General features: G+C 41.1%; 1 protein-coding gene across 3 annotated transcripts in view; it reads left to right on the forward strand.

The window, feature by feature from the left end:
* plxnb2a.1 (plexin b2a, tandem duplicate 1) overlaps positions 1-25,581 on the forward strand; it is a 242,202-nt gene that overhangs the window by 69,065 nt on the left and 147,556 nt on the right. For 2 of the 3 annotated variants that reach the window (XM_085386326.1, XM_085386327.1), the window contains exon 3: positions 23,182-23,234. The exons of the other annotated variant lie outside the window; for it this stretch is intronic. The gene's annotated coding sequence lies outside the window, so the exon portion shown is untranslated. The remainder of the gene's footprint in view (positions 1-23,181; positions 23,235-25,581) is intronic. 3 annotated transcript variants of the gene reach the window in all.

The raw sequence follows: 25,581 nt of genomic DNA on the forward strand, positions 1-25,581 counted from the left end.
GGGTATATATATTAGACTTAATAGTCACTATATACAGTAATTGACTTCTATTCATTTTACATCAAATTAAAACTTTGTGTGTCAGATAATTATTTATTAAAAGCTAGACATTTTAAATGAGATTAAGAAAGAAAAGTATGTCTTTGTGCCCCCTTTTCCCAGTTAATGCCCTATCGGCCCCCCTGGCTAAACTTTGCTAGATCCGCCCCTGCACAGTTACCAGCGTCAGCTACGTAGAAAAAGATCCTCGAGTAGAAAGTAATAATAAATAAATTCTAACAACAGCTTATCAAGCTTAAACGTGCTGCTGTTGTTCAGCCGCTGGTTTCCTCTTTCTGGTGCAAAGTGGGCCAAAAACAAAGACGGACTCGCGACAGAAAAGCCGATCAGCTGATCATTTAAGCAGTTTCACGATTGAAGTAGCAGCCGGAGAGCGAGAGGCAGTCGCTCGTTAAGCTTAACGCAGGAATGCTTTACAAACATTCAGAGATGGACTTACACACTTGCTTTACTTCTCTCGGGGATAACTTTGTCGGAGATGAAATGCCAGGTTGCTAGCGAAGCTCCAAATGCTATCCAGACCACCGACAGGTCCCGCATGCCACAGCCGCTCTATCACGTGATGCATACTGCTCCGACGTGCTAACGTTCTGAGGTGAGTTACGGCGTGTTGCAAGTTTTGTGAGGTGCTTTCGTGATATTTAATGGATCGGATTACATTTTTTATTTTTCTCCGATATCCGATCCAGTCATTTAGGTCAGTATCGGACCGATACCGATACGTAATATCGGATCGGTCCATCTCTAATTTTAACATATTTTACTCTATTCAGAAGTGTTTGGATGCGAGCGTCAGTTTAATTCAAATCTTATTTAAACAACTCGAGTTCACAGCAACAGTTGTTCCAAGGTGCTTAGATAAAGACCCTGCAATATTAGATGGGGAACCCCAACAATTAGGCGTTCCCCTTTGGACATGCACTTAATGACAGTGGAGAGGAAAAACTCCCTTCAAGCAGGAAGGGAGCTCCTACAGAAATGGGCTCAAGGAGGGGCAAACATCTTGGAGAACAGAAAAAGGACAAAAAACAAACTACATGAAAGAGAAAACATGCACAGTGTCATGTAAATGGCACAAGGAGAAGTCCTCAGTGCATTGTGGGAAGTCCGACAGCAATCTAAGCCTAAAGCAGCATTAAACTGTAAACTTCCCTTCCAAGAACCTCCCTTCACTTCTGTTATACTTATCAGTAGAGCAGGGCGATATGGCCAAAAATATTTATCACGATATATATTTGAAAATTTGCTATAACGATATAACTGACGATATAATTGATGCGAGACAAAATACAACTCCACAACATTACTAGCGCAAAAAGACAACCTTCCATTTATTTTCACTTAAACAAGAAGCTGGTTTTTATGTACATTAAAGCTTTATAAAAATGTAACAGTGCAAATGCAAATTCCTTGCTGAAAGTTTAACCAAAAGGCATTTCCAGTAGAAATGGGCTGACATATCCTGAGCATAACCATGTATAATATCCACTGAAGTTAAAAAGAGGTGCTTTGCAACATTAAACTGCATTGTGCAGTACGCATTTTTCAGACCATAAGGTGCACGGGATTATAAGGCACATTAAGCGAAACAAAGCAGTCAGATAAATCAAACTTTATTAAACTCATTCTTCTTGCTTCCTCCACTTTTGTACCATTGATTCATTAATGTTGAATTCTCTGGTAGCTGCTCTATTCCCATGTTGTTGCAGTATATTAATGACTAACCTTGTATTGTGGATGGATTATCTCAGTTGTTCTCCTCACTGAAGTTCGGTCCGTTTACAGCATCCTGCCATGCGATTGCATTTGTCTCTAACCATGAGGAACCTTCACGTTAACTTTTATAAGTGGAAAAGTGTTAGTGTTCGTCGTCCAGCTTCACTGTTTATGTTATGCTAACATAGCTGTGTCGCTAGCGATCACGTAGCACATCATTATATACCAGCTAGCCCAACTTCAGTAACCCTACAAACGTCACTGCTGTTTAGTTTCCTGTCTTCATTTATGTTGGAAGTGATAGCAGAGCTGTACGTTTGATTTTTTTCAGAAATCTCTCCGTCAGAACATGCTATATCATGCTTAGGTAACTAGCAAAACTAGCGAGCTAACTTCCGCTAGCTTCCTGCTAACTTCTAACTCCGTTAAATGTAATAAATTTTGTTTTCATGGATGCCTGGAAGTTAAACTTCATAGTTACACCTGGTAAAGCAGCAATGCTGATCGTTTTATTGAAGATGAAAGAATTTAGACAGTTTTTAACCCTCAGTGATGCTGCAGTGTTGTTTGACCTGAAGTATACGGAGTTTAGGACCCAGATTACTCCCAGATTTAAGAGCATCTTAGTCCGACAAATACGACAATAGCGACGGCCGCTTGCATGTTCTGCAAAAAAATGTGCTTTGTCGTGTATCTGACGGACAAACACCAAACCAGTTACACATCACTGAAGTTGCACCGTTTTTACAAACCAATTCTGGTTCATCTGTTTCACTCAAGAATCGGCCATGTGCGTATGAAAACAAAGGCACTGCGCACGCGCGTTTTACTCACATTCTATTGCGATATTTCATTTTCCTATCGTTGCCTAACATTATACCGGTATTACCGTGAACTTTATAATAAGGCCCAGCCCTACTTATCAGTACTTCTTATGGCCTGTTTTGGAAAGCAGTGGTAAAATCAGCTGCAGAAAGGGGTCACCATTTTAATATACAAATTCATTTTAAACCTAAGTTTAAAACTTTTATTTAAAGAAATCAAATTTTGGCTTTTGTAGCTTTTTAATATATCGGAGCAAACTATGACTCAGAACTGGTAAACGGATCAGTGATTGAGGAATTGTGAGACAGAAGATGAATCCCTGGGACTCTTATCTCCACCTGACCTTTTATGTGGTGCAAACAGCAGGTCAAACACTGGAGTTAACTCTGAATTAAGTTTCCTGTCAGCTGAACATTGATTTTGGCTGTTAGCTTTTTACACCGATGATAAAAACATGACTGACAGGTAGGGCTGCCACGATTTGTCGACTAGTCACGATTACGTCGACTATCAAAATCGTCGACGACTGATTTAATAGTCGACGTGTCGTTTGAAGCTTTGTAAGATCGCAAAAGACGCAGGAATAATAGCAGGATTTAAGAGTGTAATAACGGACTGAAACAGAAGATGGCAGCACTGCATGTACAAGGATGCCAGCTGCCGTTAAACCCCGAAGAAGAAGAAGCAGCTGTGTCCCAGAATTCATAGCGCGGCCCAGCTTAGTTTCCAACAATGGCGGTAGCTAGTTAGTTTTAATATTACTCTTATTATTCTTTCTGGGTCACAAAATAAACGTTTAACATATTTTCATGCGAGAATGTAGCTGTGTAAACCTCAAATATCGGCTCAGTTTATCAGGACACCACATATTTTCAAAAGCGCTCCGACGTTTTCGGAGACGTCTGTTACCCACTAGCTCGATAGCTAGCCGGGGGCTAGGTCACTAGCGCCGTGAGAACACCGGACTCCCAGCAAATTGTTTTCAAACCCACCGCTGTCTTTCGCGACTCAGGTTAAATATATATGAGTCACTTAGATAAATTAAAAATGTTGTTGTTTTTTTGTTTTTTTTAGTATTTTATTTGTTCCTGAGTAAATCGGTTTGGCTGAGATTAAAGTTATAGTTTTTACACAGCTGAATAAACGTCAAGCAGACAGCTGATTATCAGAAGTGTGAGATGCTGGAGAATATACTCCGTTGTCCTGTTATATTTTAGATAGCAAGGAGTTTATTAAACTTTACCGAAACAATCTGCAAATTTCATTAAAATTGAATAAACTATCATCTTGTCTTTATTTTTAGTTAGCACCTTAAAAGCTTAAAGCTGTAAGCTAATGATAGTTATATAAGAGCAGATGCTGCTGGTGCAATAAGCTGTAGTTTTACGTCCAGTGGATGATGATCTGATTAGTCGACTAATCGCATAAATAATCGGTGACTAGTCGACTATCAAAATAATCGTTTGTGGCAGCCCTACTGACAGGTCAGAGCACAGTCATTGATTCGGCTGTAGTGGGCTTCACTGACACTGATGAAGACACAAACCATGAAAACTTAAAGGTGAACAGATCTTGTTGTGCATCCTGTTGTTTGTTCATTGCTTGAAAAACTGTTTAAACACAATGCTGTGATACATTCACCAGTTTGCAAAGTGGTAAATAAAGATTATTCAGATTTTTTACTTAGGTACATTTGAATGTTTACTTACTTCAGTAGCTTATAAATCCAGAAGATGTATAATGAGAATACATGCACTTTGAAAATCAAATAGCAATTATAGAAAATTATGTTTCTACTTTGCTTTTTATGTAATAATGCAACATATCTGTAAATGAATGACTGTAAAAGCTGACTTTTTAAAGCTTTAAAGTAATTTAAAGTAACGGTGTAGAGTATAAAATATAATATTTAGTGGAGTAGAAGCAGAAAGTTGCATTACACGTCAGTAAATGCATGAAGTTATGTTGCTGCTGGTCCTGTCCGTGCTCTCATCCAGTGTTGTTGGCCACTGCAAGACCGTACTCTAGTACAATGATGTTGGTAGGGGTGGCCAATTGGGGTCCCACCTGTGGCCTGGAGTAGGTCTGCTTTGCATGGGATTGGAAAACACTGTTTCAAAAATGGCCACAGAGATTTTCTGCAGTTAGTGGTAAGAATGTAAAAATGCTGGTTCTGCTTTTCATCAGTCCAACAAGTTTTTACTCGTAGCTTTCTGTTGTATAATGAGTATTACACCCTCACGGGGTACAGTGTAAGAGCGCTGTGGTATTTTATTGATAAATTCCTCCACTCAGACAAAGACCTACTGCTTTTCTTTCTGTGGGCTATATCATATAAAATTCTCAAAGTCGCTTCATTAAAGTGAAGTTGCTGTGTCAACACATACCTTTTGCTTAAGTGCCTTCTTATTATTTAGCCTCACAATGGACACAGACACATGCAGTATTTCTGCAACACACACGGGAGGCTGTCAGGGTGATGGAGAGAGCACAGGAAGGGGCGTCTGATAACGCGTCCAACACAGGAAGTAGTTCTGCAGTAATGAAACAGTTGTGGAGCTGTGCTGATGATTATCATAAACAGTCTTAAGTACAACAAAAGACTGTCTGTTAGTATTTAACAGTGTGTATTGAACAGAGTCGAGATCATATCAGGTGGTAAATCCTTTGAAGTGGAACATTTCCACTCGGCTGTTTCACCTTAAATCAGAAGAGCTCCCGCTGATGCCCAGTTTGAACTGAAAATCAAAGCTTGGTGCATCCATGTTATAATCTTCTTTCCTGTCTTTTGCTATTTTTGCAATTCTGCCACCTGAACATCAGTGGAATAGTGTGAGATTATTAGGGCTCACTCACAGGATCCAAATTCTTTGCAACTGGGGGGGGGGAGGGAATTGCTGTTTGCTAGAAGATTTGTATTAAGAGGCCCCAGCCTGGATTCAAATGCAGGACCTTAATGTGAGGCTCACAATTGTAACCGAGCCATGGTTAGTGCTGTTTGGAGGCGATCCATCTCTGAACAATTGTGATCCCACTCGGGACTGACAGCAGTCAGTCTCAGATTGAAGGTTTGTAGGCTGGTGTGGGACTTTAAACTGTAACCGGTGTGCACATGGGTCGATTTCTGTGGTTGAAAGCTCTGGAAAACACCCATTAAATGGACTTTAAGTTAAGTTTGTCAAACAGTGCTTACATGTTTTTATATTTGTTGATCAGACTAACAAATAAGGTAATAAACACAGGGTCGTGAGTGAGTGACGGACAATAATTGAGACCAAATAGTGATGAAAAGGGGGAACAGGAGCTTAGGTCCACCACAAAATGCAGAAAATATAGAAAACCGAAAGTGAATGATTGGCCTTATAAAAGAGGTCAACAGAGAACTAAACACATCAGGTAACGTGTGGTTTTGCAGTGGACTGGAAATGAAATGAACATGGGCAGATGGGTAACATAAAAGTGTGCATTGGGGTAATGTGAGCAATTTGAAACTGGCTTTCACAGATGACCAAATAAAAATGCATCAATTAGCTGCATCTAACATAGATTTCCAGATTTTTCCATTAATTAGAACTAAACATCAGACTCGTGACATCAAGTGATCACTTCTGAGTGTAAATACATAAAACTGTCACCAATACTTACACATTTCAAAGTGTGCATTCAGCTATCATCAGACTGTAGCGATGGTAGCGATCGACAGATGTCCAGCCCTATAGTTAAAATTCAAAAGCAGTGCTGTTCATACTTAAAATTTATACACACAGGGAAGACCTCTGTTGACCCCAGGTAGTGCATTATCCATATTCTCTTTCTCTGATCCAGCCTGTGTTAGGAAGACACGCTTCTCCACATCCAGTATTCACCCACCCTCTCATCATCCCGGCCGTATATTCCCAGGAGCCTCTTGACCAAATGTGGAGGCTCAAATTTCAGACCACTGAGACGGGAACTCCAAGAACTTCTGTTCATAGACAACGGTTGAGACGAACACTGTTTGTTGAAATGCACACGTGCAGTTTGTGGTGTTTTTAAATACACTTTAGATCCTGTTGAGTGAAGTGTTGTAATTTTCTTGCTGGTTTTTGTAAATTGCGGTTTTTGGGTTGTATACACAGCTAGTTCAAGGAATTGTTCAAGGGTTGCAATGGGCTGGCTGTAATGCTAGTGACTGCGACAAGTACCAAATGTTCAGCAGCGAAGCCTTCTAAACAAAGATGACCCAACAAACTCTCCAAAACAAAACCTTAACTTTAACTCTTCATTTACCCCAGAGGCTTTAAACCTACTGATCCCAAATCCTTCTCTCTGAAGGGCTATGGCTGAGTAGTCGTGTTTTCACCAAGAACTCAAGAAGATTTCAGGAGAATTGGATTGTTCTCAGGTCATTCATGCTTCCATCTTGCACAAACATGTTCCTACTATCGGGAATAATCTTAGTTTACTCCTTTGCTTTAGGCAAGGGTGCTGCCTGGATGTAGAGCGCTCAGCTGGCCCGTCATACAGATATGATACAAGTTAAAGTTCTGACTGTGCATTATTGAGTAATGTCTGGAAAAGTCAGCAGTGCAGTAAGGCTGTTTAAAAAGAAGCCATTAAAAGATAAAAATTGCATCATAATTTTCTGTAAAACTCCAAAACATATGTCAGGTCATAAAGCTTATAAATGTAATTGTAAACAGCTTATTTTTCTTTTTTTTTAATTTATGTGTGTAAATATCTGTGTTTATGTATTTATATTAGTTCACATGCTTTTTCCTGCACACGCACACCCACGCTCCTCTGGGAGCTGCACAGGAAAGCGCTGGTTTGTTTTGCAGGAGGAAGTTCAGTGTGTCTGCGTCTTCATTTCAGTGTGGGTGTTTGTGCGTCTCGGAGGGGAGCCACAGCTGCGAGGCCTGGCTCCATACTGTAAACTCCACTCGCGCTGGAGAGGACAGAGACTGTCATCGTTACTGTTAACAAGTCCAGCAGCTCCCTTACTAGCTCCAGCAATATCTGCGCTGAATTATTGCACATATAGTGCATGCATAGAAGAGCATCAGCTGCAGTTTCTTTCCAGATGCATTCACTCTGCAATGAATTTGATCAAACAGGATTTATGTCCGACACAAAAAGCAGCCACTCGGATACAGTACCAACATGCTCACGTATACCTTTTTGTATTGCACCGCTTCTCCTTTATTATATCACAGAGCTTCCGTGATTGCACAGGCCTCTATTAACAAAAAGATTTCCGAGTTCCTTCTTCAAATTTGCCCTGCAGAAAAGGTTCTCTGGCAGTGAGAATGACTGTCAGGAGGAAGCAATTGTGCATACAGGGACTGAACGCCTACGTGTGAGCGCGGTGAAAAGGATGCAACAAGCAGTGGATGGATGAAAGAGATTTATTTCCTGGTTAGACACACAACATTAGGTGTGGCTTGGAATTCAAAGTGCAGTGTTTGACTTTAACATTTAATGGAGAGAAAAAAATAAGGTTTGCTATGGTAGACAGCTGCACTTAGTGGCGGGCTACAGCTCCAGAGACTTTCTTGTTTGTTAGTTCACATTTTTATAAATGGACACAGTTAAATGTGCCAAATATATTAGCAGGTCCTTTAAGTGTTCCTATCACAGACAGTCAACACCTGGTTGATTTGATGCTGAAGTAAACTCCATGATTTGGTAGCTTGCAGAACCAATTTCAATAGCAATGTGGATACAGGTTCATTGAGGTTTGTGGGCATTTATTTATGCACATTCGCCTCCGCAGCATTTTAGTCGGGTCTGAACATTGACTGGAATTCTGTGTCGTTTGTTTTTCAGTCATTCTGTCAGAGATCTGCTGCCATTCTTGGGATCATTGTCCTACCCCATAAACGACTTTTAGTCCAGCTTTAGCTACAAGGTGGACCACGTCATTTGACTCTAGAATAGTTTGGTGTACAGAAGAGTTCATGGTTCCCAGCCCTGTGGCTGTAAAACAAGCCCAAATAAAAAGGACGTTGTTCCAGAAGTCTTGGTTGAAGTCTTGCTTGGTTGGTTCAGAAGCAACTTTGGAAAGCTAAGCCATACTGCCATGTTTTAATTTTTTTTTTAATTGTTTTTTTTTAATTAACATGCTAACTGAGGCCTGTAGAGTCAGAGATGTAACTTGTGGGTTTTTGCGGTTCCTCTGAGTTGCCCTGTATCACTTTGCAGTGAATTTGCTGTGAGTTCCAGTCCAGGGAAGACTGTGATATTGTGTTAACACATTGCTGAACACTACAGACCAGCAAACTGTCAAAACGTCTGCTTTTATTGAGGTGGCTAATCAAATGCTCAACTGATTGTTGAGCATTTGATTAGCACCACCTGGCTGCTGCTGTCTTTATTAACTCTTATGAAAGAGGTGAGGCTGTACATGGTTTTTCACACGACTATATAAAAGTTAAACGGTACAGTAATGCATTAATTTGTGCATTTACCATCACTATCTTTTATTCAGGAGAATAACATAAAAATAGTTATTAGATGTCCTGTAAGATTAACTAAAAACTGGTTCTGGAAGGTTTTTTTGTGGCATCTTTATTCCTGCTGTAAAGTTGGGAATCTTAACGTGGGAGTTTGTGGAGGCTGACTCGCTTTTGGAGTCAGCCTCATGTGGACGTCTGAGGAACTGCAATTTTTGGCACATCAGCATTGGTTTCTTTATCTCTCTAAGAAGATTTCTCTGCATTTATTGATAATAGATAAAGAACATACAACTGTTCATGGAGAAAATAAGCTATACTGGACAGAGCAAAATAAAAATCCGCAAATCACCAGCTAAACCAACTTTCAGTTGTTCTTTTACACTTTATCTTCTTCATCTGACTCTCTCTTTCTCTCTCACTGTGCTACCCTTTCCACTCCCTCATGCCCCCCCTCTGCATTTGCCATTACTGTTATTGGTAATAACATTGTAGAGTAGACTAGATTGGAACAGAGCTTTAATGTCCCCGAGGGGCAATTTGGCCTGCAGATGGTATTTTGTTACGAAAGATCCAACCAGAGTGAAATCCAAGGGACAGTATTTTCACACCCACTGCTAGAGACGGGTAATATTGTATTTTAGCTCAGAAAACGCCAATAGTTGATGGCATAAATTACCTCATATACCTGCTGGTGCCACCTACCTCTGCCCTGATGGACTCAATTTGGCTCTCTGTGTAAAGGTGGCTTGGATTTCGGTAAATGACCTGACATTTCTGCACAGCTTTTATACAAGAGAGGGGGAAAAGAAGGCTGATTCACAGTCACATTTTTCTTTGCAATTTGACTCTGTACTTGACAGGCCTGACTCGAGCCCCTCCTCATTATTGCTTAATATATGCTGGATATAGCTTTAATATTGTATCGTAATATGTATAATTTAAAGTTGTGCTGAATTTTGTATGAGGAGGCTGTATTTGAATTCAGGGATGGTGATGCTGGAGGTGACAGACGGAGTCTCACGGAAAGAATAAGTTCCCCAATAATTAGTCACAACAAAGCGGGAAAATGAAAAGGCTCATGAATGGATGCAGATATAAGCAGGAGTGGACAAAGACGTGTACGTTCGTCACTAATGAACCGACTTGATCGGACTCTGACAATCACGGGCTGATTATCGCGGCGTCCGCAAGGGCCAACTTATCCGTGTGTGTGCTGATGAAAACTTCGTCTCGCTGTAAATGTGCTGATGCACGATTTAAAAACTACTTTTAAAAAAAAGAAAGAAGTGATCTCTCTCACTCTCTTATCTTGCGTCCTTTATTATATCCCAGCATTCAGATGGGTACAGCGTGAGATGAGAGAATCAGTTTGTATTGAACATGGCTGAATGCAGTGCTGATGAAAGCTTATGCTGATAATAGCTTTTTCATTATGTCCTTAGCCAGGCTTGGCATTTCATTTTCTATTGCAGACAGAGAGACAAGTTCAGATTTTCACCACCGCTGCTTTGGGTGTGTGCCGCGTCTCTGGGCCGGGGTTCGATCGTGTGTTTGGAATATTAGTTTTTATATTGCATTTCTGCTCGATTAAACGCCGCGCAGACAGGGATGTGGGGCACGAGAGGTTGTATTTACGCCTAAAAATAGACGTCTACGATTAATGGAAATCAAACTGAAGCGGCAGATGTTTGAGACTAAATGCCAGCCTGTAGCTCATGGAGCTTGGTAGATTTCATGTAATTTATGCTGCTGTGATCAGTCATGATGTTCAGATATATTTCCCAGATAGGTGGTTATCAGTGCACCAACAGCTGGAAAGCTTAATTAAAAATCAGAAAAGTAAATAGTTGACTGTAGCCTGATACCGTTTGTATTTCCACCAGCAAGCTACTGTAGTTGGTTGTCTAACATTTGTCTTATCCATACGCAGTGAAGTGCCGTGGACCTGCCGGCAGAGTCTCGCTCCTGCATTTTAGAATTTGTCGGTGATTTATTTTCTGTATTTACGGGCATCAGCACAGGAAACAATTGGCAGGAAGTATCAACCACACCACAGAAACTTGGTGACATTCAGCAACAAAGTATGGAGTAAAATAATCTGTGCTGGGTCCTGAGTTTTCCCAACTTTCAGCGAAGCAATTGAAGCGACTACCAGTGAGAGCAGAGACTGATATGAGAGGGTGGTAAATCGAATCAGTGATGTTCGTAATGACAGGAGATCAGCTGCAAGGTGATATGATGTGCTTTATGTAGGACGAGGAATTCCGTTTATTTATTTTTTTAACCCCACAAACCAAAGATGGAAGTTAAGACTGATCATGCTGCACAGGGAGAAAACAAAAAAGCCTTAACAGAGCCAACAAAACATTAAAAATTATGTTTAAGGCTTCAGTAACACAGACTGCCCGGTCCCCAACTGACTTTATCTTAGAAAAAAGAGTTTCTTTTCACTTTCTTTCCGGAGCTGCTGTTTCTGTAAACGAGCGGTGTAAAGTTTTATTTTCACAGGAGCGCTCTGTCCCCAACCCCCGGGCCTCGGACCGGTACCGGTCCGTGAGTCGTTTGGTACCGGACCGCGAGAGTTGAGGCTCAGGTGTGAAATGTATGGTTTTCAGGGTTTTTATCGGTTTTCAGTGTTTTGTTTTGTTTTTTTATCGTTTTTATCGTTAACTCTGTTTTCCTGGGTCTTTTCACGTGTGTTATGAATAAATCTCCTTTTTTTCCGGTACAGGTACTAGTTTGATTTTGTTGTATTTATCCGCGACACCTTAAAGGCCAGTCGGGCATAAACCGGTCCGTGGCGCAAAAAAAGGTTGAGGACCGCTGCTCTAGTGTGTCCAAAAATCTTAAGCTGTCGCATGGACGTGGTTTGAATGTCGATGTCAGTGAAGAACAAATCTGTGAGGATGGTGTCGATGGACGTGGATGTCAGTAGGGTTTTACCCCGTCTGTCACCTCGACATTTCTGGACACAAATGGTGACTATGATTTATAAAGACCCGAAACCTTGGAACCTGCTATTGATTGTGTTCCTTGAGGTCAAAGGACAAGGAAGCCTAGAGCTGTTTTCCAGTAGACTTACTTGTAACCTTTTTTTTTTTTTTTTTTTGACTAGAGGAGTCTCCCCCTGCTGGCCATTAGAAAGACTGCAGATTTAAGGCATTTCTGCATTAACTTGGACCTCAAATCGAAGCTACATCCATCTTTTATATAAAGGCTTTTATATAAAGGGTGTTTCAACTCACTTTTTTCTTTTGCTGAATTATTGCTGTCAGTCTCCCTGAAATAAAAGGAGAGGCATGCAGTGCTAATGCTGAGCTCAAACACAGCCTTAGGCCTGAAATAGAGAAATCTGTCTCATTCATGAAGCAAATTAAACTTATGACATCATATAATAGGAGTCAAATTCTTTCATCCTAAAGGACAAATTGTTTATTTGTTTTTGTTTTATTTTTTTCTAGCACTGAAATTAAGGTTTTCAAAATGGTCCGTCTTCCTCTCGCCCCCAGAATTTGTCATGGTATTCTTGGAATGTCATAAAAAGATGACGTTGAAATATAGACACAAGGAAATTTGGAAAATAGTTTATAGTTAAAATAGTTTAATAGTTTGAAGTCATACTTGGAAATTTCAAATGTGTTCAGCACATTGAAACATGACCATAATAAACTAGGAAAGAACATTTTTATCCACTGAAGTCACTAAAGCTGAAAGTAATGGACAGCAGTGGGAAAAGTCATACATTTAAAGTCCACAGCATCTGCTCGGTTTCCACACCCTTCTAGTTGCTTCAGATTGGAAGTCGTGGGATTTTTGTTTACTCGGCAAACACCACATGCTTCTGATCTGTGCAGATACCCGTCGGGAGAGACTGATATTGTGTAAAAGTCCATTCCGCTGCCATCAAGCCTGCTCTCTGTGTCTCCCTTTATCCCTGAGGAATGTCAGTCACGTTGAGTAGAACCAGATGTGTTCACCCCCACCTTTCCAGCCATCCATCTCTTCCGTTTTTATCCACTTTGAAGATTTTTAAAGATTAATGTGAGAATTCTGTGAATTTCTCACTTTTTTTTTTTTGTAATTTCTTTCAGCTACTTTATTTCACCACTAAAAGAACGATACGAATGTTCAGGAGCCCATCAGTTTCCCAATCACACTGATGTCCTAGTGTAGTTTTAAACTTGAGACTTTTTTTAAAAAGTAGGAGGAAGTTTAGATTGTGTGGGGTTTTTTTTTTTTTGTTTTTTGTTTTGTTTTTAAACAAAGGTGTTTATTTATTTATTTATTTTTAATGCTGTCATTAGTCATAGCAGAAAGCTGAAAAAGTCAACTACTGTTATCTCATGCAGTAAAATGACAGGCACTGGGTAAAATTTAGACCAAATATCAAAAAAGCATTGGATTTATCCATTTATTGATTGGGAAGTATGCAAGAACACCATCATAAATTATAAATAATATTAATAATAGAAAACTGCTCTTTATTAAATGTTCATTTGGATATGTTATGTGGTGTCATACCTAAGGAATGTCACACTGAAGCTGAGAATGTGTTGCGTTTTTATCACATTCACGCTTTAATGTGTGAAACCATTCACCTGCTTTTAAGTACATTGTGTGCCTTGTACATGCGAAGGTGTAAATTAAATATCAGTCCACCTAATCACATAACAGCAGTTTCTACAGGTGCTCAAATACTTTATGGGCTTGAAGCATCCATCATTCTGTGTTAGCTTGAACTACATTTCATAGACCTGTAGAATCAGATATTTAACCTATAAGGAGCTCGCTCACCTAGTTTTTACATGAAATTAATGTTTTTGAGAAGGTAAATGTGAGATGGTCAAGTGTGGGATATCTGATGAACAACTTCATACATGTGCTAACTAATTTGCTTATCCATTATTCATAACACCAACAGCTGGTGCAGTTTATTTTAAAGACATGTCTTACACTTATAAGTGAGTAACTTTCCTGCTTTTCACACTCCAGGGCACAATGCCAGTGTGCTGTTTGTACAGCGGTTGCTAATGATCACAATAATTACATCAGTTTTGAAAAGAGATTTCTCTAAATTGTTGCCAGTCAGTTAAAATAAATTGATTTGGCCTCAAAATGTAGCAATTTTAAATTTGAATGCAACCTTGAAATGATGGGTTTAATGTTGTAAACGCCACTCTTGCTCATACTGGTTATTTAAGCATCCTCTGCCACTATTTTAAACTAAAATTACAGATGTGAAACCTTTGAGGTGTGAAAACATTGTTTAGATTCTGGCTTTCTATATTTATGGACCAGTCACAGGAAGTAAGATGACGTCTTAAGTAGTCAAATTGAAATATATCAACACTTGGTATGGCTTATTGCTGTTTCAGAGAGAATGAGATGATATGAGAGAGAAATGCACAAAGTGGTAACGAAAATAAACCCAGTAGTTTCTTTTCATTTGCTCGAACTGCACTAAGTGAAGATATCAGGTGCACTTTCTACTTTCATAGGCAGATGCCTCTTATATAGGTGATGATGGGACATTGATCAGTCATGTGATCATGCAGTTACAAAAAAGGTTAATTTTAAATACGTTTAGTGTAAAAAGTGATTTTAATTTTGAGGCATTCAAATCAAGCTGATCGATGATCTTCTGATACTTTAAACAAGGTCATTTTTGAGGCATCCTTATATTTTTGCCTCCCATCATTGATCCATGAGACAAGATCCGTTACACAGTAATTCATAAGGACGCGCCGTCAACTACAGCCTCCTACAATCCTGCATAGACTGACCTTCAGCTGCCTGGACCGGCGCCCTCTGGGGGCTGTCTGCGCACGGATTTTAGCATCCAACCCAACATGGCGGCTCATTTCATAACTTTCTCTTATATTCCAGGAATAGTCCAGAGACAGTGGTGACTGTTCAAAGTTTCCTGCAGTGTGTGATTATAGCCTAGCAGGCACTTTGTTGTGCTTCAAACACAACAGGATTCTAACAGGTCTGCTCACAGGTTTTTCACTCTGAGAAAAAAAGATGTCATCTTGTTCTATGGAGACATGTGCATGTCATTTTACAGACTCTTAACTTGTATCTTTTAAATGTTTCGAAGTTAGACTTTAAGTGACCGAGTCACTGTGGTTATGTTAAGAAGCTCAGGTTTATAAATGTATGGAAGTAAATGAATGTGGAGGAGGAGGGTGTGCAGTCGGCCTTCTCGGGGGAAATAAAGGAATATTGCCAACGTTTGTTGCAGGATAATGTTCCCTTGTAAATCTTTGGAAATAAGTTTTCATTGAGAGATAAATTGAGGTGGGAGGAGGTGAGATATTCAGATGGAAAAAAAGAGTTGAAGAGAGGCAGAAAGATCCTTTTTTTTTTTTTTTTTTTTCTTTACTGTTTGCACATATTGGTTTTTGGTTGGTGCATCTAAGATTTGTCTGACCTCTGTCTTTTTCTCATTTCCTGCTCTTTACCACTCTCCAAACATATCTCTGTAAACAAAGAAATTCCTCCACCAACATGGATCCGTTTAGCTTTCCACTTCATTTCGGAGCCGGGCTGTCTCAGCGGCCCTGATCACAGCGTACTGATAGAGCCAGATTCAACAGCTCCTGTCGGACTGTTAAACAAACTGCTGCGGCTCTGTTCAGCTTGCCAACCTTTATCTCTTCCCTCCCTCGGTTCAGACTTTCTGCCTCCTCTTTTTCTTCTCCTTGAGCTTAAACATTTGTGGGGGGTGTAGTTTCTCCTATTTTTGTGACAAATTTCCTGCTTTACACAAAGCTGTTGCTTAATGTAAACCACTTTGTGATTACGTATTGGAATGTGTCAAATTGGCCTTCATCCTACAGCCCAGTCTCACCACAAAGGATAATGGTTGGTGTTTAAAGGGGGTTGAAACAGTCGTAGTAACGTAGGTGAGCTTTTGTGTTGCGACGTGTAAACATGTTTGGCCTATTCAGACATGTTGTCACCAACACAAGTTTTGATGACTAAATTAGAACCAAACCATCCAGACGTGTTTTGATGCTTATCTGGGTTACGGGAGCAGGAGTACCTCTCCTGGGAGACCTCATTCAGCTCTTCTGTGGGAGGCATCAAGACATTCCCAAGCCAGCCTACAGATTTAATCTTTCCAACGGGTCCTGGGTTTGTGCTGGGAAGACAGTGCCGAAACACCTCACCTAGTCGGTGTCCAGGAGTCATCCTAGTCGGATGCCTGAACTGCCTCAGCTGACTCCTTTCGATGTGGAGGAGTAACGGCTCTACTCTGAGCTGCTTCTGTTAGCAATCTTAATGTTTTGGTCACTACCCAAAGGTGAGAGTAGGAATGTAGATCGACTGGTAAATCAGCAGCTTCGCTTTCACGCTCACCTCTCTTCACCACAGCAGGCCGAAACAGTGTGTGGATTGCTGCTGACACGCCACCAACACCCCAAGTGGGTAACCAAACAATAAAAAATTTTGCATATAAGATTCTTTTCTCCATACCCAAGTCTTTTGTTTAATCTGCAGCATCGGCAAATGTGTAAACCTACTGACTCCACTGGCACTGCTTCATGTCTGCTTATAGAACAAATGACTGGGTTTGCATCAGATGTTAGTGAGGAGGATCTCCGTCTATGCTGCTCCCCTTGGAAAGACATGGGAACTATTCTAAATTAAGGGTCGTTTCTATCCAATATTCATGTCACATCTCTGCTCCTCCTCAGGTTCTACAAGCTAACGTGCCAAGAAACATGTGCACAAACCGTGAGCGCCACGTCCATGAGAAGACGACGTAACACCAGACTGTAACATTAACGTTGATCATGACCCAAGATGAAGAACTTTGCGATCCTGCTCTGGCTCTGGCCATTACATCGATAAAGACCACCGTGGTCCCGCTGTGTTATTGATGCAGAGAGGATTTGCGTGTTTTGGCTCCAGTGTGCATTATAGTAATAATGCAGAGGTCTGTGTATCAGTCCTGTTCAGAGGCCTCATTACATTTTTGAACTCTGAAAAAGAGCAGCACAGTTGCATAAAGACTCAGTACAGCACAGTTTGGATGAAGATTTCTCCCTGCATGCCTTTGGCCTCATAAACAGTGTGTGTGTGTGTGTGTGTGTGTGTGTGTGTGTGTGTGTGTGTGTGTGTGTGTGTGTGTGTGTGTGTGTGTGTGAGTGATCTGGTGACACAGCGCAGAAGTGTCCTGCTTTGCTTTCCTGCGGGATGAAGGGATGGAGAGATGGATGGAACGAGAGAGGTGGCGTGTTGTTTGGGAAGTGGGTCAAGAGGAAGTTGAGGGTGTGTTTTTTTTGTTTGTTTTTTTTTTCTTTTTTTTCTTAAAGTGTGTGTACATGTGATGCTTTACAGCTGAGACCGGGTTGTTGGTCAGTATGGGAATTTGGTCTTTTGTGTGTGTGTGTGTGTTGATGGTGCATAACTTAATTCCACTGGGAAGCCAAAGCAACAGCGCGCCTCTGCTTCCTGTCCTAATTGCTTAAAGTCCCACACAAATAAGCCTGCACGCACACGCACACATACACATTTGGAAATCCCATGTTTAAAAAGGACTTATGCAGATGCTCTTAGCATTTGCATAGTTTTAACATTCATTATCCTTTTTGACAAAATAGCTAATTTATTTTTTTCACAGTGCTTGCACACACATTCCCCCCCTTTCTGTTTTGCCTCCCTGATTTCTGTGCATCCTCCTTAAGACGCTGCGGCTAATGTATTAGCACCTGCAGACATTAGCGTTGATTAGCGGGCATGTTTGTGTCCACCTGAAGATTATTCACACCAATTCATGAGCAGAATACGAAGCCATGTAGCTGCTGCACACTCCCCTTTCGTCCTCGGTTTGTCTTAGACTTTGTCCATCTGCTGCTGCCTGGTGACGGGCAGGTAGCGCACTCGAATTTTGCACGAGCTCGGTCATTGGAAGCAGCTGCTGCAGTTTTTTATTTAGGGGAAAGTGCAAGGTGTGTTTGGGGCAGCCTCTGTTTTGACTGTCTCTCTTGGCTCGCGCTGTGTATGTGTGTTTTTCTGGCACAGAGGTCAGAGCATGAGCAGAGTGGCATCCCTGCCTCCAATCTGGACCTGCTGGGTGACACTCCATCCTCCGTCTGCCTCATTTGTATTCCAGCAGAGCCAAAAATGGAAAGCAAATCAGGATTTATATTTCTGCCCCCTAATATAAATCATTGCAATGTGGTAATGCATTCAGTTCACATCACCATCACACTATATATGTAAAAAAAAAAAAGTGCTGAAGAAAGTTTTAAATCAAAATAAAATGCAGCCCAGGTCCGTTTAGCTTTTTCCTACCATTTGCTGACTGACAGCAGAGCCCGTTTTTGAATCCCGTTCAATAGAAGAAGCATAGTGCAAATGAAAGAGGCGGAGAGGAGGTCAGTGCAGGGTGAGCTGAAGAGAAGAATGCACAATAGCCTTCTGAAAATTTAATAAAACTCACGGAAATGTTTCAGATATTTTCAGATTCTTGTGTTTCTGTACCTGTCAGGGCTCCAATTAAGGAAAAAGAAAGTTTACCATTTTTATCTCTGCACATAGTGCACGCACCGCAGGTCGAGGTATTCCTTTATTTTACTTAAAATGATCTCAGCAGAGAAGAATACATGCCGTTTTCTTCCAATTATCATTTTCAGAGCTACTAATTTTGATTTACTATCTTGTCATTATGAGACAATGGGCTTGTGATTAACTGACCTTTTGCTAGTCATAAGAAAATTGTATTACAATATTTAAAAGTATTTTAATTATAATGCATGCTTTTTGGATTGACTACCACAGTCTCTAACAGCGGTTGAACTTTAAACTTTCATATTATTTATAGTGTGTTTTAAGTCATTTAAGTGTTCTGCAGTAGCCCGACTGACAAAGTGGATTCCATTTTAGGATTGCTGTAGTCCAAAAAAAGAGATTTCTGTCTGTAGTCATATATATATTTGGCAGTGAGACTCCATCAGTAAATAAGTGGAGGAATGTTTGCTCACTCTTCTTTGCGATGTTGCTTCAGTTCACTGAGTTTTGCACTTATTCCTCCCTGCACAGCTCTCTTAAAGTCCCACTTTTACTGGGCCACTGCAGCAGCTCGATTCTTCTCTTGTTCATTTATTCTGTTGTAGATGTACTGCTGTGACTGGGATCATTGTCCTGTCACATCACCCAGGTTAGGGCCAAGCCTCGAGGTTACTTTTGTATACAGAGGAAGGAGCTTTTGGTTGTCTTGGTGACTCCAAAATGCCCAAATCATCACCCTTCCACCATGCTGGCAGCTGGTATGAGGTGTTCATGCAGATATGATGTGGTGCAATGGTGGAGATGGGTAGCAAATGGCCTGCATTTGTATAGCGCTTTTCTAGTCCATAGGACCCCAAAGCGCTTTACACTACATTCAGTCATCCACCCATTCACACACACATTCACACACTGGCGATAGCAAGCTACATTGTAGCCACAGCTGCCCTGGGGCGCACTGACAGAGGCGAGGCTGCCGGACACAGGCGCCACCGGGCCCTCTGACCACCACCAGTAGGCAAACATGGGGTTAGTATCTTGCCCAAGGATATTTGGCATGCAGTCAGGAGGCAGCCTGGGATCGAACCACCGACCTTCTGATTAGTGGCTGACCTGCTCTGCCACCTGAGCTATAGCAAAGTGGTTTGCAGATGCACAATAGGTGTAAAGCAACCTAAATATTGCTGAGCTGGCATTGGGATTAATGCTACGTCCACACATAAATTTGAAAACATGTACGTCTGAAAACGCTTCGCATCCACACTATCGTTTTCAGACGTTTTCAGAGTTCTTCATCCACATTGAAACGGCTGAAAAAATTCGACCTGCCTCATATCTGTCTGCCACTTTTTAAATTTTCGGCTCTTTGAAACGTCGCGGCAAAATGTTGAGGAAAAGCACCGAGTTTTTTAAATGGACTAACAATGAGGTGGAGCTGTTGCTGCGAGTAACACAAAAATACAAAGTTGCAAAAGAGAATTAAAAAATTTGAAGAAAAGCTATCTGAGCAAGCAGACTGATACAAAACAACTGCTGTGTAATGCCCTCCGCTATCTTAGTTTAATTGGTCACATGACTGCATCACATAACTAAAATGTGTCATTGTTTTTGAAAAGGCTCCGGTTTCGCTGTCCACACTACAACGCGACCGAAAACGCCGTCTCAGTGTGGACGGAAGGCCAAAACGAAGAGAAAACGTTGCGTTTTCAAACGAAAACACATTAGTGTGGACCTAAATGTACCGGGATTGTGACTGAGGTTGACTTCATGGTCTCCCTGAACTAACACAATGTTTAGAATACACTAAATAATCAAAGTCACACTTTAATGTTCATTCCTGAAACATATCTACATTTACCTGCATTTATAAATGAGCCAAAATTTTATTAAAGAGCCAAAATTCACAGGAGTAAACAAAAAGTAAAAGGTAAAAACAAACGTTTTGGGGTTTGTTTTTACCTTGAATGCATCACAGTAACTATTTAATCACTGTTTATCGTATAAGCCTGTCCACGTGAGTTTTAAAAATATGAGGATTCATAGAGCATCTCAGTTTCAGCCCCTTGAATGGTTTTTGGTCATAGGAAGTGTAGATTGCCGTTTGGGAATAACATGAACTTGGAAATGTGAGTCACTCTGTTGTGTGTCTGTTTCTTGGGGAAGAGGCTGTATCTTCTGTTGGACTGCTGCAGGATTTATCATCATCCACACACACGTGTCGAACAAAAGCCTCCAAATAAAAACATTTTAAAAAACAGAATTTGTCTGATTTGTAGCTAAACCTCAGTTGCTGTCGTTCCTTCAAGATTTAATCCGTCGCTTTGGGTTATTCAGACGCCAGGTTTCCTTATTCTCCACGTCATCTCGCGGCTCTGTGCGCTTTAGAAATAAAAAGCACTTTTTTTGTGTGTGTGTGTGTGTGTTATACTTATCGTAATATGATAACTACTCTATAATTGTCAAGTGAGCGGTGTGGTCGGCTCCTAAAGCCCGGATGATGAATGTTTGTTGTCTTTACGGTTTTCAAGTTACTTCCTGCTGATGGAAGGAAACATTGTGTCGACTGATGCTTCGCCATCTGGATCTTTTAGATGCTGGATGTTTAGATGCTAGAACATATGGACACACACACAGATGCACACAGACACACACGCGACTGGGCGCTGGGATCCAGAAGCATATGGTTCTTTGAGATAGTCGAGACAGACTGGGCTATTCTGTTGGATAGCACCGAGGGCCTCGACATTGTTAGAAGTGCTGCCAAACAAACTTCACCACACAAACACACACACACAGTCTCGCCTCACTAGCTTCTTTTTCTGCTGGTTTCAGTGTGATGCGAACGGAGGCACGGACGACCTTAATTCTTGTTTCTGGAGCAGAGGCGAGCAGCGTCCTCATCGCAGTGTGAAATGAAATTGAAGATACCTGTGAACCGTATTACTGCAGGCTTATTCAGCAACATTTACACCTCAGCTGGGCTTTGTTCATTAAATGTTCTCAGCGTCTGTAGCTTTTTGTCTGCTTGGTTGTCTCATTATGAAGATTAGTCCCCAAATTGATTTTTCTTTTCTTTTTATCTTTTTAGTTTAAAAAGTCCTTTTGTTTTACCTGGTGTGCCTATAAGCCTTAATGCTATCAGTATGAGAGGGAAAACTGAGACCCTCTCTCTGTATTATCACAAATTAAAATGCCTTTAGTTTAATGTATGCCCCAGTGAAGGGCTCTGTTTAAGCTCGGGCACAGCTCCAGCTTTTTGTTATTAGTCCAGGCAGTAATATGTCTTTTCTCTAATAGATAGTATAATATTTCTGGCTCTTGCTGTGAATGAACTAGGTTTAATTAAAAATGCCATCACTGGCTTCGCTGTGATCTCCACGCTCGTTGTGTAGCAGGCTCTGCAGCTCTCAGGACACACTTCATTTCTGTTTTTGTGCACGGAGCAGGCTGAGGTACCCAGACTTTGTATGGAAAATGTGACAATAACCAACAAATGAAGTCCAGCTAATTCATAGCTGGACATGAGGCTCGGTCTACAAAAATCATGAAGTATTTGATGATTTGTGGTGTTGCTGTGTTCTGATGGCACATGCCTTTAGTACATAATAACTCATAATCAGAGATTTAAGTGTTTATAACACTTTTAATTGATAACGTTAAGACTAGGGACAGAGTCCAGAACACATGGACTAGTTATCATGCTCAAGAAACCAGTTTGAGATGATTTGAGATTTGAGCTTAGCCTGAACCGTTGATACAAGGCAGGATGGAGCAATGTTTTCATGGTATTCATACCAAATTGTGCCTCGGCTATTGAAACTTATCAGACCAGGCAATGTTTTCCAGTCTTCTGTCTTATTTTGGTGAGCCGGTGTGAACGATGGGTTGGTTTTCCTGTCCTTGGATGACTTGAGTGACACCCGGTGTGGTCTTCTGCTTCAAGGTACGATGTGTTGTGCAATCAGAGATGCTCTTCTGCGTTCTCTTTTGGTTGTAATGAGTGGCTATTTGAGTCACTGTCTCCTTTGTATCTGCTTAAAGCAGCCAAAGGGCGTTCTCCTCTAAACTCTGACATCGAGAAGACATTTTAACCCCGTGAACTGCCGCTCACTGGATATTTTCTCTTTTTTGGGCCATTCTCTGCAAAAACAAGAGATGGCCGTGTGGGAGAATCTGAGCAGATCAGGAGTTTCTGAAATATTCACACCAGCCCATGTTGCATGGTTAGTCAGATAGCTACAAACTATGATGCCAGCATAGAGTCATTAATAACTCCACACGAGGGAGATGATCAGGGTAAATATAGACAAAGTACTAAAAGAAAAAAAAATAATGGGGAGGATTTGTAAGGAAAAGTCTGGATTGTTGCCCTTAAGCTCCTCAGATAGAATCGACAAAAGAAACACGATGCAGTCCCTGCAGTCCTCAGGTTTAATCAGGAACAAATATGTCACCTGGATTTGACCTGTAATCCTAGTGCAACCCTCAGGCCAGCCATTCATTCCTTCAGTTTTCAGCAAATCCAAGCTGTGCTGTGAGATATCAGATGACTAATGGCCTCTGCTCTTTACCCAAACAGGTTTTTTATATATAACTCGAGTCATGTTTTTTGTGCTTCTTTCAGGAGACTGAGGTGATTGATGTCACCAGGGATCAACAGGCCTGAACACTGAATAAGTAAGAGCTACAACTGCTGCTGCCTTTTATTTTGAAAGCCCTTTCCATTTATTGTGTTGCCAGTTTTTAGAAACTACTCCTGCTCTTTTATTCATTCCCATCCATTCCTATTTCTGCTCATTTCTCAAGCTCCCCTTCACCCCTCTTCCTCTGCTGGGGGTTTTCAGGAATGCCATTGGCTGTTTATTTTGGCAGATTCAGCTGCTCATGTGTTTGTGGCGTTGGTGGGAGGGGGCTAACGGGGTTAATTGAAGGCTTCGGGATGTTTTTAAGAAATGAATTCCTGCTGAGACCCCACTGCCCCTCAAACAAGCACTCTTCTCATATATCAGCCAATTACTGACACTCTACACACACCTTTCTCTGGCTCTGGTTATGGGACTGCTTTCTATAATCTGCTTTCTCCATCTATTTTCTGAGTTTCCCAGCTGTCCAGGATCTGAAAAGTGAAAAACATCAGAACATTAGTATTCTAATTCTCCACTAAATTCTGAGAGGTTAGGGCCTCAAGAACTTGGTGAGTTTTAGGTGAAAGACTTTCCTTATGAGCGCCCTCATGAGCTCAATCTTTAATCTTTAACCTTTTGAACATGACTCAACAAAAGTTTTCCACTTTCTGAAAGTCTCCTCATTTCCAGCTCTAAAACTCTGATTCCTCCTCTCTGGGTCTCGGGCATGAAGGATGAGGATTTGTTTAGATGTCAACCGGACAAGCTTGTTATAGGTTTTTTGGGTTGATCGGAGCGGACCTCAGCCACATGTCCCGACATGAACCAATCTCAGCTCTACTTTTCATTCTGGGTGGCATCCAGCATAGTTCTCGACCGCTCCTCTCCAGTTTCAAATTGGACCCCAGAGGCCCCAAGAACATTAGTTTTCCCCCAGTTCAGTTCAGTGTTATTTACACTGTGGCCAGTTCCAAACAGAAGGTGCTAACAAGATGATGGCGACAACAAGTTTGTGTACTTAGGGTTTTGCATTTTGGCTCGATGATGGCTGTCTTACCCGTTTTGTTTTTTTGTTTTTTGTTTTTAGATTTACTTGTAGAGCTGCCCAGAGTTAAATGTGAATAAACGGCTCATTCTGGAACAGAGATTGCTTTTGTTGGATCTTTTGTAGTGTATTCGTGCATTTTTGCTGTTTTTGTTTCCTATTAAATGGAAAGTCCTGACTAGATTTTTGAAAAGAGGAAAATGTGGCTTCATTGGCCCTGAAAGGTAAAAGCCTTTTGAAGCTGTGAGTACAGCCAATATCTCACACGGTATAAGAGAACCTGGCATCACCTAAAATTTATCAGACTATGCCTAAAGTGCTAAGCGAGATATCTGCAAATAAAAGTGCAGAATCTGTAGGTAAGAGATGGGACTTTTCAGTTTCCGTTTACACGAGTAATCATATTTGAGAGAAACAATTACTAACATGCAACTCCTTTGCATAGCATCTTGCTAGCGCGCCAAAAAGCTGACTATTGTCCCCAGAGGATAAGCCAGCACAGCTTCGATGGCTTCCCAGAGAAGCTGTTTACTTTGAGATGTCTCCACTGAGGGGGAGATCATTTAACACGGGGCTTTAAATATTCTGAAAGCTTATTATGTTTGACATCTTTGGAAACTTTAAAGGATGGCTTTGTGGAGATTTAAAATTTCTGCCGTCAGATTCGGTAGCAAGGCGGTCGCGTTTAACAGCGCTGCTTTTTGTCCGAGAGTCAGCCGTGTTGGTCGTGTCGATGGGGTTCGGCTGCATGTGCAGCAGCTACAGGCCGCTCTATTTTAAGAGTGAGGTGTTTAGCATATTTTTACATCAGCACACTAACAGCCTTTCTCTGTTTATATAATTATGTCCTCTTGATGGCGGCTCATCTGGACCTGATTCAACTGATTGTTTCAGAGGCTTTTTGCACCCTGCGGAGAATGAGTGGACCGTATGCTGATAAAATACTGAATGTTTTTAAAATAGTTTGATGTAAGAGTTTAAATATATCAATTAGTGAAATCATTTATCAGCTCTCTCGGTCCAGATACGTTGCTGGGGTGGGCTTCAGAAACCCATGCTGGACTGAAATGAAACCTCTCGGTGTGACCGGTTGATTTAAATGGTCGTCTGATCTGAATGACTGCTTTCTATGATCTGCTTCTGTTCGCTCGCAGTCTGCCAACTCATATTATAGCGTGCCTGAGTGTGTGTGTGTGTCTGCCTCTCCTCCGCTTCCCCTTCTGTCTTCCATCCATCACCGTTTTCCTCTTGCCTCCATGTTCTCAGTCTCTCATTCCCTCGGTGTTATCCACTGTGTTTTTTAAAGTAGTTCTTGTTCCCATAAACAGCTCCATTTTCCCAGCCGTCCACAGCG

The sequence above is a fragment of the Rhamphochromis longiceps genome, linkage group LG17 (assembly GCF_057381845.1).
Source record: "Rhamphochromis longiceps isolate RC_006_pf linkage group LG17, R_longiceps_female_GT1.1, whole genome shotgun sequence".
Classification (NCBI taxonomy): Eukaryota; Metazoa; Chordata; class Actinopteri; order Cichliformes; family Cichlidae; genus Rhamphochromis; species Rhamphochromis longiceps.